Source organism: Amblyomma americanum, chromosome 1 (assembly GCF_052857255.1).
Source record: "Amblyomma americanum isolate KBUSLIRL-KWMA chromosome 1, ASM5285725v1, whole genome shotgun sequence".
Lineage (NCBI taxonomy): Eukaryota > Metazoa > Arthropoda > Arachnida > Ixodida > Ixodidae > Amblyomma > Amblyomma americanum.
In genome coordinates this window covers 448,464,871-448,478,236 of record NC_135497.1, presented here as the reverse complement: position 1 = coordinate 448,478,236, position 13,366 = coordinate 448,464,871, and the positions used below count along the sequence as shown (strand labels likewise).

Genomic DNA, 13,366 nt, shown 5'->3' with positions numbered 1-13,366 from the left:
GCTGATCCCTCGGTCTGCGATCTTGCTGTTGCGCTAATTGCTGTATACTTTGCAGTAATTGCACTGTTTTATTACCGCATTGTCCAGCCGCAGCTCCGTTGAGCTTTCTTTTTGGCCGTTGCCATATTCTGTGTTGCGCTGGGCGCGCACTGTTCTACTATTGCGAGTTTCTCCTTGTTTGCTCCGTTGCGCGTTCTGTTTGCCAGTGTGAATTGTGTTTGTGTCTGTCGCCGAGGTGCCCTTCTAGGAATGGAGGGACCAAGCGCACCACCCGCAGAGTCACCTGTACGAGATAAGTATCAGTGTCCTGTGTGCCAAGCTGAGTTTGTTTTGGAGCAATCTTGAAGGAGGCATGTGCGAAAGCAGCATCCCGAAGCTGCAAGCTCTCTTAGTGGTAGTGCGAAAGCCTCCTACAGTTGTGATCAGTGTACTAATGTGTTTGCCCGCCATTGCCAATTGTTGCAGCACCACGAGCAGAATCACGGGTTCGTGTCGAGGCTCAGTACGCATCAGTTCTCTTCCTATTCAGGTGAGGAAGATGCACGTGTACTTGGCGCCATTTTTTTGTGTCTGTGCATGCACGAAAAAAGTGTGAGCTTGTGTACAAACGCGAGTAGGCTTGCGTTAGAGCGCTCGCGTAGCGTTTACTGCATGCACGAAAGAAATGTAAGCTTGTGTACAAACGCGCGTAGGCTTGCGTTAGAGCGCTCGCGTAATGTTCTGCGGAGGAAAAGGGAGCGAAATTTTAAAGCAGCCAGTGGTTTCACAGCAACAGATTAAATCGCTTCCACGTACCTACATAAACGACAGAGGTATGACGGTCGAGTCACCAACATAGCAGATTTGAAGCTTCACCTTTCCTCCCGCAGCGTAGAGTTCTTGACAAGTCGGCCCACGTCCGTACATACCAGTGCATTGCAAATTATATCGCTGGGTAAAGTAAGGAACAAGCACAACAAATGCAGGACTTCCTGCTTTATTCAAACGACGCTGTTCGCATGCACAACCATTGAGTCTGCCACCAGAACAGCAGCAGAAGCGCAGGGTGTATTAGAAAAAAAAATAGGCTGACAAATGCAAATGAAGGGGAAACATGCACCTCAATGCTTGTGGTTATCTGCTGTGTATTGCTCTCTCCTCTGTAATTTTTAATGCACAACTTGGAGCAACAGTGCACCTCTTCTTTCCGCTTTGGCAAACATGCATTATTTTCGAGGGTGAGAACTCGGACACAATGGAGCTACAAGCTTGCGCAATGTTCCTCTTGCTAGGAAATATTTCCCGCAACTGGCGAAATGATGGTCTTTTCTTTTTGTGAACAGCTGACGAAAACGTATTGTCCACTAAAAAGCCATCAGTGCTCACTCTGTACTCTTATTAAAGGAGTATGGCTACTTTCTGCATGATATGTATATTGTATGTGCAGGTTACTAATACAAATACGAAACTTATTTTGAGGCAGAAGCCTTGCTTGCTCTATGGAGCGAAAACTTGTGTGTGTTAAAGTTCAATGGTAACCATAAAAGATGGCGAACTCATGCAACCTGGCATGTAGCCGTTAAATTAATGATTGGCTGCGGGAGGTTGCTCGAGAGGGACAACCTGCTGTTGAGTTGAGGAAAGCCGGACCAGCGACCGGTTTATTGCCCGGGCAGGCGAACATTGCCCAGAACGAGCTCGCGCGGCTCGCACAGCGTGCATCACGTGATCGCGCAGCCAGGTGCGTTCTCGCTCTAGCCCTATGCAGGGGCTACACTACTGCCTACAACACCTGTATCGCATAAATTCCACCGGTGGCAGTATCTGCCATCCCATGGTAGTGGCTTGTGAAGCGCTACCTGGACTGCACAAATTCTTCCTTTGCCAGCACCTGCTATCCCAGGGCACTAGGACACCCCTTAACTGCTGTACTACTGTGCTAGCCGTGGCATGAGGACTCCCAGGAAAGTAGACTAATTCTGCATATATGGGCGTTAACCCACTAGCTATCGCATCATACCTTATAATGGCGCCGAGCATGGGGTGTGGTACGGCGGCGACTGTCTTCAAGAGGTTAGCGTGCAGGTCACAAGAGGTGCGGCAGTGTTTTGGTGGTGGCTATGTAGAGCCATGCAGATGTACAATTGCCGGCTGCATGGCATCTGATTACATCACGCTGTTAACTAACAGTCTTAAGTGTGTGCGTCTTTTTAATGTTGTAGCGTTGAAGGTCCCATTGTCAAGAAAGTGCGGTGTCGGTGTTGTTGGCATTGTAAGCGAAAAATCACGAGTACGACTCTGGAAAGTAGTCCCCAGGGAGCAAGCTAGGAGGCAGGTGGCCAGCCTACGTCACGTGACTTTTGGAAAGTAGTCCCCAGGGAGCAAGCTAGGAGGCAGGTGGCCAGCCTACGTCACGTGACTTTGTGGCATCCTCAAAGCCTGCCTGCCCATTGCAAACTGCTCACCTTTGCAGGTGGCAGCTAAATGAACGATTGGTATTTGAGAAGAGGCCTGGGTCATTTAAGACCTGCTGCTGGGAGCAGCTGCCATTGCAGGACAGTGGTGAATTGCGTATCTGCTGCAACACTACACTAGTTGGGGTATGAAGACTCTAAGGGATCCATGAAAGGGAAGTAGAGAATGACCTTTTGGATGCATGGAAATTAATCCACTATGCTATCGTGCCATACCCTTAAGCTGGAGTTTTTTCCCCTCCGATTTTTTTCACTGTAATTTGAAACTGCAGCCTTTGTGAAACTTATTTATTGTGTACAGTATTGTATCTGACAATACAGCATTTGCTAGCCGGGGGTAGCGCACAGTTGCGTCGTACCAATAGTCCATGACTTCAACACCTTTACTTGGGGGGGGGGGGGGGGGCTTGCTTCACTTCCAGTAAGTACAGAGTAGATCACGCTTGGCTAGAGCGCTCGAGCGGTGTGCTGCGAGGCAAATAAAGTTAAATCTTATCGCAGCTGCTCTGCTGAGGGTAGGGCGCTGGTGCGTGTGCGTTTCACATGAATATTAGGCTGATCTTAAGCACAAGTATTATCAGTGAATGTCAATACCTACTTTATAATTTCGCTTTATTTCCACCGGGCTGCACCGCTCGAGCGCTGTAGACAAGTGTGATCGACTCTTTACTCGTTAAACTGCTTGCAAAAAGAGTGTGCATCGGTCATGGAAATCAAAAGAGCTCGGTATTGATCAGATGACTGACTCAGCAAGCGCTTATGAAGTGGATCCAGTATGGCTGCCAACTTCCATAATGTTAAATGGTTTCCTTCTTCTGTCGGCCGCCCCTCTTTGTCGCGCCAACTTAAGGGCATTGTAGTTCAAAAATCGGGTAAATTGCGTTTCATCCGATCTTTTAAGAACATCTTTGAGGTGTAAAAATTTTAAATAGGGTAAAGTCAGGTTTTACCTAAAAACAAAAACCCCTATGTACTCAGGGTGCCTAGTGCCTCCATACTTAAAGACGCTTAGCTACTGCCCTCAGTCACCCCTGATGAAGGAGCCGAGTCGGCTTCGAAACGTTGGGTTAAAGTTAAAATTTTTGGTTGGAGTTGTGCAGTTTATTATAAGTCTTCAAACCCAACCAGACAGGCAAATCTGTCAAAATGTTTAGTTTTCAATCTAGTTTAAGTACCATGTCCCCTCTGTCCTTCGCAAAAGATATGCTGTTACCTGATCCTCACCATCTGATTTCCCCCTTTGCATTACTCTTAAGGCTTTCTTCACTTGCTCTTTTGTTACTGTTGGTATGTCACAGTGCTGTCCGCTACTGCCTCTCATTATTAACGTCCTGATTGCATTGGCTACTCTATAGATTGGTTACTGTATAGAATGACACTGTCTCTTAACGAATACATCTGGTTTTCTAGTGAGAGCTACACGGGGCTACCAGTCGAGCATTTCGCGGTAGCTGGAAGAGGCCAGTTGTGTGCATGTGCCGTTACCATGGCAACCGGAGAGGAGCAGCAGGTGCGCCGCGTTCTTAGTCGCCGCCTTGCCACACGTCCCTCTATCACCCGAACCGTGCGTCGCAAGTGCAGCATTGCTTATAAAAGGCGGAGATGTAATGGGCGTCTCTATTTCAACGTTTGACATGGATGCAGAGAATGCGAGTCCAGCTGCTTTTTACTGGCGGTATAGACAAGAGAAAATTAACTCTTCCGATCCTGAGGTTGTCGCCTGGCACTTGGCTACTCAGCAAAGAGAGAATGAGTGTAAGAAGGCAGAGAAAGCAGCGGAGACGCCCGAATAGAGAGGAACGGCTTGCCAAACTGAGATGCCAGACTGCCGAGCGTAATAGACGGCGTAAAGCCGCCGACATGGAGCCCAGTGTCTCACTGCTAAACATACAATGACCACAGCAAGCTCAGCCAGGGAAACGTATACCTCTCGATACATATATTCTGGCATAGATGAGCTAAGCCACTTCCAATTTTTTGTCTATGGCTTGTTTCCTAGTCACTGCTTTTAGACTACGTCCATTCTTTAGAGCATGCTCGATACTCTCTATATTGTAACGTACTTGTTGATGGAGGGTGTTTTAATACATGGTGCTGCTCAAGACGGCACAGCATGAGCGCTAAATCACCGTCTTCCAGGTCAGCCACATGCCACCTGGCAATACTATAGTCGGATACAACTCAAGTCTGGCGCGAAGCTCCGGCCCACATTCAGGACCTCTCCACACAATTCTTCCACAACAAAAAGTAATCTGTCGTTAAAACTTTTCTTGTTACCTAAAGAAAAAAGAAAAAGCTACTTACAAGGAAAATAATTGTAAACTGTAGAGTTTTGAAAACGTGGCTTGTTTGCCGTACTCAGTGAAAAGCTGATTTAGTTTACTATTTTGATTGGCCAGCGGAGTAATACAATACACCTCGGATCATGACCCACTGTTAGCAACCGCTTTCTTTTCTTTTTTAGGTTGTGTCCGACTATAGGTGGCACTATTGCCCCTTCCGAGAAAGAGAAGCATTGTCGTGATGCTGACAGCATTGCGGTCGACAGAAGGTTAAAATTGAAAATAACCGGGGGGAGGGGGGAGGAGTGAGCAAAGGATTCCAGCTGAAGCGTGTTACGACTTCAACATGTTTGCTTGCCGTTACCGTGTATAGAACGGCTTAAGCCGCACAAAGTGCACAATGCCAAGAGCTGAGCTGTTGGCGTCATGGTTGCACGGCACTGTCCGGAAGCACTTGATAGTCGACATCACTGACGCACCGTAGCACTCTTTAAGGGCCAAACTAGCGCCACAGTAGTTTCTCAGACAAGCGGTGGCAATGAACAGGAGTCCATATGCAGATTTGGTCGCCGGGTTTGTAGTCAACCAGGCGATAGCAAAGGTTGTAGTGGCGTGCACCTGTGCTGTGATGTCGCCGTATCTGCACGTGGGCCAGCCGACTGCCTTCTTCAGCTTGTTGGGCAAATTTTTGGGTGCCTGGGATGAGTTGGGCATCATCTGGGCACAAGATCAGGCATACTATGTACCTCACATCTTTACACGAGGTGAAACGGCGTGAAGCGCATAATTTCCTTCAGGGGGTGTTGTTGGCGAAGGTGACATGCGGCAGGACTTCATCCCAAGCTTTGTGCTGTGCATCTACATACATTGACAGCATGTCCGCGATGGTTGTGTTCAATGAATGATAGGTCAACTGAGAAATCAATTAACTGCGGCGTAAACGCCGATCATCTGTCAGTAATCGTGTATGAAAGGCGCCATGCCGCAAGACATTGTGCATGAAAAACTCCGTGATAGATATCAGAAGCTGTACTACGAGGGATTGGCGTGGCTTTGGCATAGCGAATGAAATAGTCTGTGCCAGCTATAATCCCATTGTTTCTGGTCAGCAACAAAGGGAAAGGGCTGAGGAGGTCCATACCTGTTTGGTCGAAAGGAGCGCGAGGGGCTGTAATGGGCTTAAAAGATGGCGTCTTCCGGTGCTCGCATTCTCTGGAGCTTTTAATGTAACGTTTGACAGCGCCGGTGAGTCCCGGCCAGTAGTAAATGCTCCGCACTGTGACGAGCGTTCGTAAGAAAACACAAGTGGCCACATGTGGGCTATTGTGGAAAATGAAAAGTGCGTCAGCATGAATATCAGCTGGAATTACGAGGTGGTAAGCTCTATTGTGGCCTCGAGTTGTACAGGAGACCATCCGGCAAACAGAAGGAGCTGAGATAGAGAGAAGTGTCAAGATAGATTCGTATTGTTGCCTTCAAGGTGGTCAATGATAGGGTGAATGTCCGCATCCGCCTGCTGCTGGGTCATCAGGTGGTGTGCGAGCCAGTGTTTCCACGTGTTCTTGTTTACGGCCTGACTTTTATACAGTAGTGATGTCAAATTCCTGGAGCCGTAAGCTCCATCGTGGCAGGCGCCCAGATGGTTCTCGCAAATTTGCCAGCCAGCGTAGATAGTGATAATCAGTTACGAAAGGGCAATTTTATGATGGCCCGCATGACCACAAGACATTCTTTCTCAGACTTAGAGTAATTGCTTTCGGCGTAATAAAGAGTGTGGCTAGCATATGTAGGAACCCTCTCAAGGCCATCTTGGTGTTGGACAAGGACAGCATGAAAACTGATGTTGCTGGCATCGGTGTGAACCTCGGTGTTGGCATCTTCTTTGAAGTGTGCACAAACGGGAGATGCTTGAAGGTGCTGGCGTAGCATGGTGAAAGCAGTGTGTTGCTTGGTGGCCCACACAAAGGAGATATTACTAGTGAGCCACGTCAACGGCTCTGCAGTTGTGAAGTCAGCAATAAAGTGCCAGTAATCCGCACAGAGACTCGGGAAGTCCTTGAGGGCTTTCTTGTCAGTAGGAACGGGAAAATGTGCGACGGCGGCAGTCTTCTCAGGGGTCCGGCCGCATTCCTTCAGCTCTCACAACGTGACCCAGAAGATTGAGGTCTTTGTAACTGAAAGGGCACTTCTGGGGCTTCAGGTCTGCCGACCAGAGGTCTTCGAGGACAGCCTGCAGTCGCTGGGGATGCTCATCAAGTGTTTTCAGAAAACGATGACACCCAAGTACACAAGACAGCTTTGCTGCTTGTCACCTGTGAGGACAGTGTCCATCATCCGTTGAAACATGGAAGGGGTGTTGCACAAGCTGAAAGAAAGCACTTTGAATTCATAGAGGCCATGTGCTGTCACAAAAGCGGTGTTCTTGTGGTCCCTTTCATCTAGTTCAGTTTTCCAATAGCCGCTTTTCCAAGTCGACTGAGAAGCACTTAGTGCAACACAATTTGTCCAGCGTGTCGTCATTGCACGGCAACGGGTAGACGTCCTTTTCGGTCACACTGTTCAGTTTTGCATGGTTGACACAAAACCGCAGATCAGCGTCGTCCTTTTTAGCCAGGATGACAGGCGAAGATCACGGGCTTTGGGAAGATTTAGCTACTCCATTATCGAGCATCTCCTGAGCTTGAGATACTTAGCGGAAACATGAAGTGATGGGTGTTTGGCAAACCTGCGAAGAACCAAAGCACAGCTTGAATTCGAGCAGTGGTTGCTCCAAGGCCAGCCGTTGCTCCCCAGACAGGCGGCAGTTGATGTAGACGTTTTCAAGGTAGGGCTCGTCAGTGCCTGCTGCAGCGGATGCAAAGCAGAAGCGATACCAGTTCCAGGAAAAGCGTGCCGGTGCTCATTATAAAGATTAGTGAAAAGGATCGCAGACTGGCCACCATGAAGCGTCAGTAGGCTGTGAGCAGCGCAGATGCCCTGAGTCAGCAGGAGTGAATAGTTAGCCTCTTACTGCTTCAGCATCATGCAAGTTGTCGTAGGTGAGTTCCAATAAAATACTGCTCCGTGGTGGCAACGTGACGATGTCTCCAGAGATGCGAAGCGTGGCACTATGGCAGCAAAAGCTATTCAGTTGGGTGGTCATGCCGCTCGAAAAGTTAATAATTTGTTGTAGATGATTGCACTATACTTCTATACTTCTGCACAGTCAATGCCGATAATCAGATCCCAGGAGCAATCGCACAGAACGACGCAACTGAAAACGTAGATCCATTAATTTGATTGCCAACTGTGCAAGAACCCTTTAGGGTAACGAGATGACCACTATCGAATCGAATAGTCAGCCCCAGTGTCCACCAATGCACAGTCTTTGTGACCGTCGAGAATAACCTATGCCTAAAGAAACACGATTCTCTGGCTTGGACGAGGGTGCCATCAGTTCATGTTCGGAGTGTAGCAGCGACGGCGGTAGGTCTTCAGCGCAGCGACTCCTAGCAACTTCGCCCCCTGAAGGTCGATGGTCTCAGTTTTCCCGGCGAGGTCTGGACGATGGACCCTGTGCCGCTCCCAGAGAGCTGTTCGGATCAGCGAAGATGAGCATAACTAACGTGGTACACGGGATAGAAGTATGCTACAGTGAATTGATATAAAGGGTCAGTCGCTGTTCCGCAAGGAAGTCTTCAATGGCAGGGGGTTGGTGGCCAAACTGGGGTCTCGGAGAATTGGCGCGAAAACCCTGCAGGCTGAGGCGTCAGTAAGAGCAATAGCGGTACAGGTGGCCTGGTTCTCCGCATTGAAAGCAATGTGGCCAGCTGTCAGATGTGCACCAGATGTCGGCCTTCCACAGGGACGTTTCGCGATCATTGTTGGCACTGAGGGCAGCATAACAGGATGGGTTGCATGAATCGGTGCTGATGAAGTGGGAACCAAATGCTGCACAACCTTACCATAGGTGGTAGTCTCCCGGTCGACGTGGTGTTTCCACAATAGAGCCCGGGACGCCTGTTGCACCTTTCTGCAAACGAGCGGAGATCAAACCCAGCGTAAGCTGCAAAACTTGCGAAGCTCTTCACGCACAATGGTGCGAATCAGATTGCGCAAATTGTTACGGCGGCTCATGGTGGTGGCAAACGATGCGGTTACTGCAGCAGCATGCACGGGCTGCTTTTATGTCGTGAACAAATGAAAATGACCCCAGGTGGCCAAAGATAACTATGTTCTGTGCATGGCAGGCCTTAGCACCTCATGGCTTTGGTGCATTTACTGCTCAAGCATTGTTTGAATGTACGTAAAGGCTCTTTGGCCCATCTAGCCTTTTTAGTCATGCTCATCATGATTGATTTAATGTAGTAGTGCATGCATTGCGGTAAAATTTTTTTGGCAGCATAGTTTATCATGTTCTTAGCAGCCATATGAGGATAAAACAAAAAATTTGCAATAAATGCATTTCGACGGTAAGCACCGAAATACGAGAACTCTTCTTGCTGTTTTCCTGCCCATTCATGTAGTCCCAGCAAGTAGAACACAAAGTAAATAAAAATGACAAGGTACTGACTAATGTCCGTGCTGCACACACATGTACACGCTGTTGCACCGAGTGGTGACGGTCACTGTGGCTTGATGGGCCTGCTTCTTGTGGCACAGTTATTCTGCACTAAAATACATGATTTGCAAACAAGCTCTGGTCGCGCTTTTGGCCGTGGTATCAAGATCTAAATAGTTCTTGCACCATGATCTCAAGGCAGGATGTGAATTGTTCTTTGTTAAGAGAAATTTCAATCCAGCTGAACACAATGTTAAACATTGCACCAGAATCCTTTCTGTACGTAGGTTATGTGCGGCTTGAATTCCAGCAGTCCTGCATTGTGCGGAACCCCAACACCTAGGTTCTCGTTTAGTTTCTGGGACATCTTTTTGCCTTTAGAAATTTCAGCCAAAATGGTATTTGGCTGAACCGTATGTCGCCTGAAAAGAAATTTGTGTTTGACAAGCTGTACTAGCTGCAAATCGGACACAGAAAGGAGGGCCACAAAGCATACGACGAGGTGGATTATGTACAGTTTCATACATCAGGTGCTACGTTGTGAAAAGTACAGAAGTAGTCCATGCGTAAAAATTAAGGGAGGTGTGTTACTCCGCACTTGTTCTGTGACCGTGTGGTCTAAGGCATGAGAAAGTGACACTGTGTCGTCAGCAGTAATAGTGCATTTAATTGGCTTCATGACGAATGTGGGATGTAGTATTCTTCTATATTGTTATTGCGCTATTCATGGTTTACATAAACAAGAACGACACATACAGACGGCATCGGGTAATCTGGCGGCGCATTGCTCCAAGTGCAAAAACTGTAAGCCATTGCTTGATAGCACCACTGTCATCCTTCGATCCCAAGATAAAATGCAAAGGGAGCTTTATGAAGCATTTCGCATGACGTCTGAGAAGGAAGGCACTTGCGTAAGCGACCCTTTGGGAGCGCTGACGAAGCGAGAGATTTACTTTTTAAGGAAGTGAAAAGACTGCATCCTCCACACATGCCTGTCAGCAGAAATCACGGAGTCTCCGTTTACGTCACGTTTCACGTCACTCCGTTCTGTGTCGTCATAAGAGTTCTCCGTGTCGTCATAAGAGTTCTCGAGTTTGAATTGGAGCGGCGGGAAAAAATTTTTCAACTTCGAATCCAAATTTCTTTGAAATAAATGCATCTTTCGCTCCCGGACATCCGTCAACAAAGTCATGAAATGCCGAACTATCAGATATTGCTAACAAAAAAAAATTTGATAGGGTTCTCCTCAGTGTTTCTTTAAAGATCCCCAGGTGGTCGAAATTATTCCAGAGATCACTGCAGCACCTCTTTCTTCCTTCTCTCACTCTCTCATTTATCTCTTCCCTTACTGTGCATTTCAGATGTCCAACGATATACGAGACAGATAGTGCGCCATTTCCTTTCCCCAAAAATCAATTATTATTATTATTATTATTATTATTATTATATCTGTTCGAGCGGTTTTTCATGTGATGTAGGTTACGAGCGTATAGTACGAGTATGTGTGAGATAATAGAGGCACATATTAAGAGATTAGTGATTAAATTAGTAGCAAAATGCGTGTATGCGAACATGGTTTGGCAAGGTGAGGTGAAGACAGTGGCCATTAATGCTGTTGCATCATACCCTTAAACGGTAACTGAAAAGGGGTAAAAATAGGTGATGGTAATGATGTATACTGAATCACGTATCATCCTTCCGTGAAAATTTTTCATCTAGGCTCTGTAGCTCTACAGATATCTGCAGTTAAAAATGACCTCTGCGTTTTCCCTCAAATCACACGCAGAGTGAAGTTCAGAAATCATCACATTATAGACATGTGCTGCACACCACCCACAAAGCATTACCAGGTAATTCTGCACACTTGGTTATTTTTTTAACAGCTCTTACTACTTCCAATTGTTTGTTTCGTGTCTGCTCTCAGATTTCAAGATGCGGGGCTAAATCACGTGATCATAGCTGTAACACCTCAATTCAGCAAAATGTGACAACCCACTACGTGACCACGCGCGCGTGCAGTTGCCGAGCCGGCACAGCAGCTGGATTACATCCTATACAGGCGTTCTGCTATATGTGTACCGTCTGAGCGGGCGCCAAGACTGGTGCCACTTGGGATCACCATTGGTGATAAAATCGTGGCCCGCCTGTTTGGCACAGAGGGTTCAGAGTGTGGCAAACAGAATGGCATGAGTCGGCACACAAAGTTGTTAGTTGAGTTTAAACCCGGTGTGTGGGGGGGATTCGTACCCATAACCTTTGGTCTTCGAAACCGTAATGGAGGAAGCTTTTAGAGGGCCGTGATGGGTGAACCAGTGGTTGCAGAACGATGCGAGCGGCACCGAACGAATTATTGTTGCTTGGTGTACACATTGGTATCCAAATTTGTCGAAAGCATAGGTGAAAGCAACTTAGCTAATGCTCTTCATTTGATTTCGCATTGGTAAATCATTCTTTAATTTTTCTCTTTGCCGCCTGCGGCCCCACTGCGGTTAGAAAGCAAACGAGAGTGGGAAGGGCACACAATGCATTCTTCCAGGGCCAGGCAAGCACCTCGCCTTCTTCGCTGCGGCTCTGGTGAACTAGTGACAGCGTTCCCTGACTGTCGTGCTGTGCAAAAGCTGGGATTTTTAATGATGTGTTGTAAACAGTCAGCTTCTTTTTGAGGACTTGAGTGCACCCTGCACACCCAAGTATATCCTCTACATAATTGCACGCACTTCATAGCCACCTTGTAAACACTGTCAGGGATCCTTTAAAGGTAGACGTGAAGCGTCCCCCTTTTTTAAGTCGGGCTTATTGTCCCAAGGCAACTCTAGCAATGAGGGACGACACAGTGGAATACTGATAATTTCTGCTGTCATGGTATCTCTCCTTTCACATCTACTAAAATGTGGCCACTATGGCTGGCATCGAGTCAGCCTTGCCCAGTGCCCTAAGCACTGAACCATCACGGCAGGGCTGGACATGCTTTTCAGCCAAACACCATTATTTAAAGATAAGCATTTCCAGCGGCACATCCAAGTGCCATATCCGCTACCTATAGATTAAGAGAAATTTTCCCGCACGTCTGTGTGTAACGGAATTTTTTTTCGAGCACTATGCATTCAGTGCAATAGTACTTGTAGTTGATGCAAGGATTTCTGGTGTAATTAACAGTTATGTGGTGGTTGCCTTTAGTATATCGTGCTGTTTGCCTGTGTTTTCAGCTTTTGATTTCTCATAGCTTGCATTAGGTTGCTAGACTTTTGAAACGTATGGCACCCATAACTCACACAACTGTACTGCACCGCTTTTAAAAGGCAAGGTAGGTTATAGTTAGTGACATCAGAACAGTTAAGATATGTCACATATGAAGTCAAGCAGGTGCTGGGGTAGGTGGGCCTTAAGCACTTTGAGTGAGCCTTGAGCGATCACTTCTAGCCCATTTTCTGATGGCTTCCTTACATCTTGAACTTCAGCTAAAGGGATAGCAAACCAAGTTTGCTCAGTGTATAATATGTCTTCATTAAATATGTGCATTTGTATTTTTATTTGCAGATTTTGCAGCCTGGAAGGGAATGGAAGAAATGAAGGAGAAAGTGAAATTCATAGCATCTAGTGGGCCTAAGCGTTCGTCCTCAGGAGTAACGCAGATGTACCTGTTGTGCAATAGGTCAGGAATGCATGTGAAAACTGGAGAAGGGAAGCGGCAGCCAAAGTTAGTGGGCAGTGTGAAGTGCAACAAGCACTGCTTTGCAACTATGGCTGTCACACAAGAACGTGAGAACGTAACTGTTGAGTACCAGGCTGAGCATTATGGTCATGACAAAAGTGTGAAGCATCAGCGCTTGACATCCACCCAGAAGAATGCCATAGCAGCAAAACTAAGCCTGAGTCCCTAGTAAAAGGATTTTGCTGGATGCACACGCAACTGGTGGAGATGAATTGAATGTGCTCCATACTTTGAACAGGCACGATGTTTACAATGTAAAGCGATCATATTGGATATGAGGAGCAGAAAGACCCAGATTAGTTTGTTAGCATGAGGATGTGGATTGATGAGCTTCAAGAAACCTCAGCTTTGCTGTATGCTGATAAAGAGCTGCTTACGG

The 13,366-nt window shown here is 47.1% G+C and overlaps 1 pseudogene; it reads left to right on the top strand.

The window, feature by feature from the left end:
* Positions 1-249: 249 nt before the first annotated feature.
* On the top strand, positions 250-13,156 carry LOC144125720 (uncharacterized; annotated as a pseudogene).
* Positions 13,157-13,366: the final 210 nt, after the last annotated feature.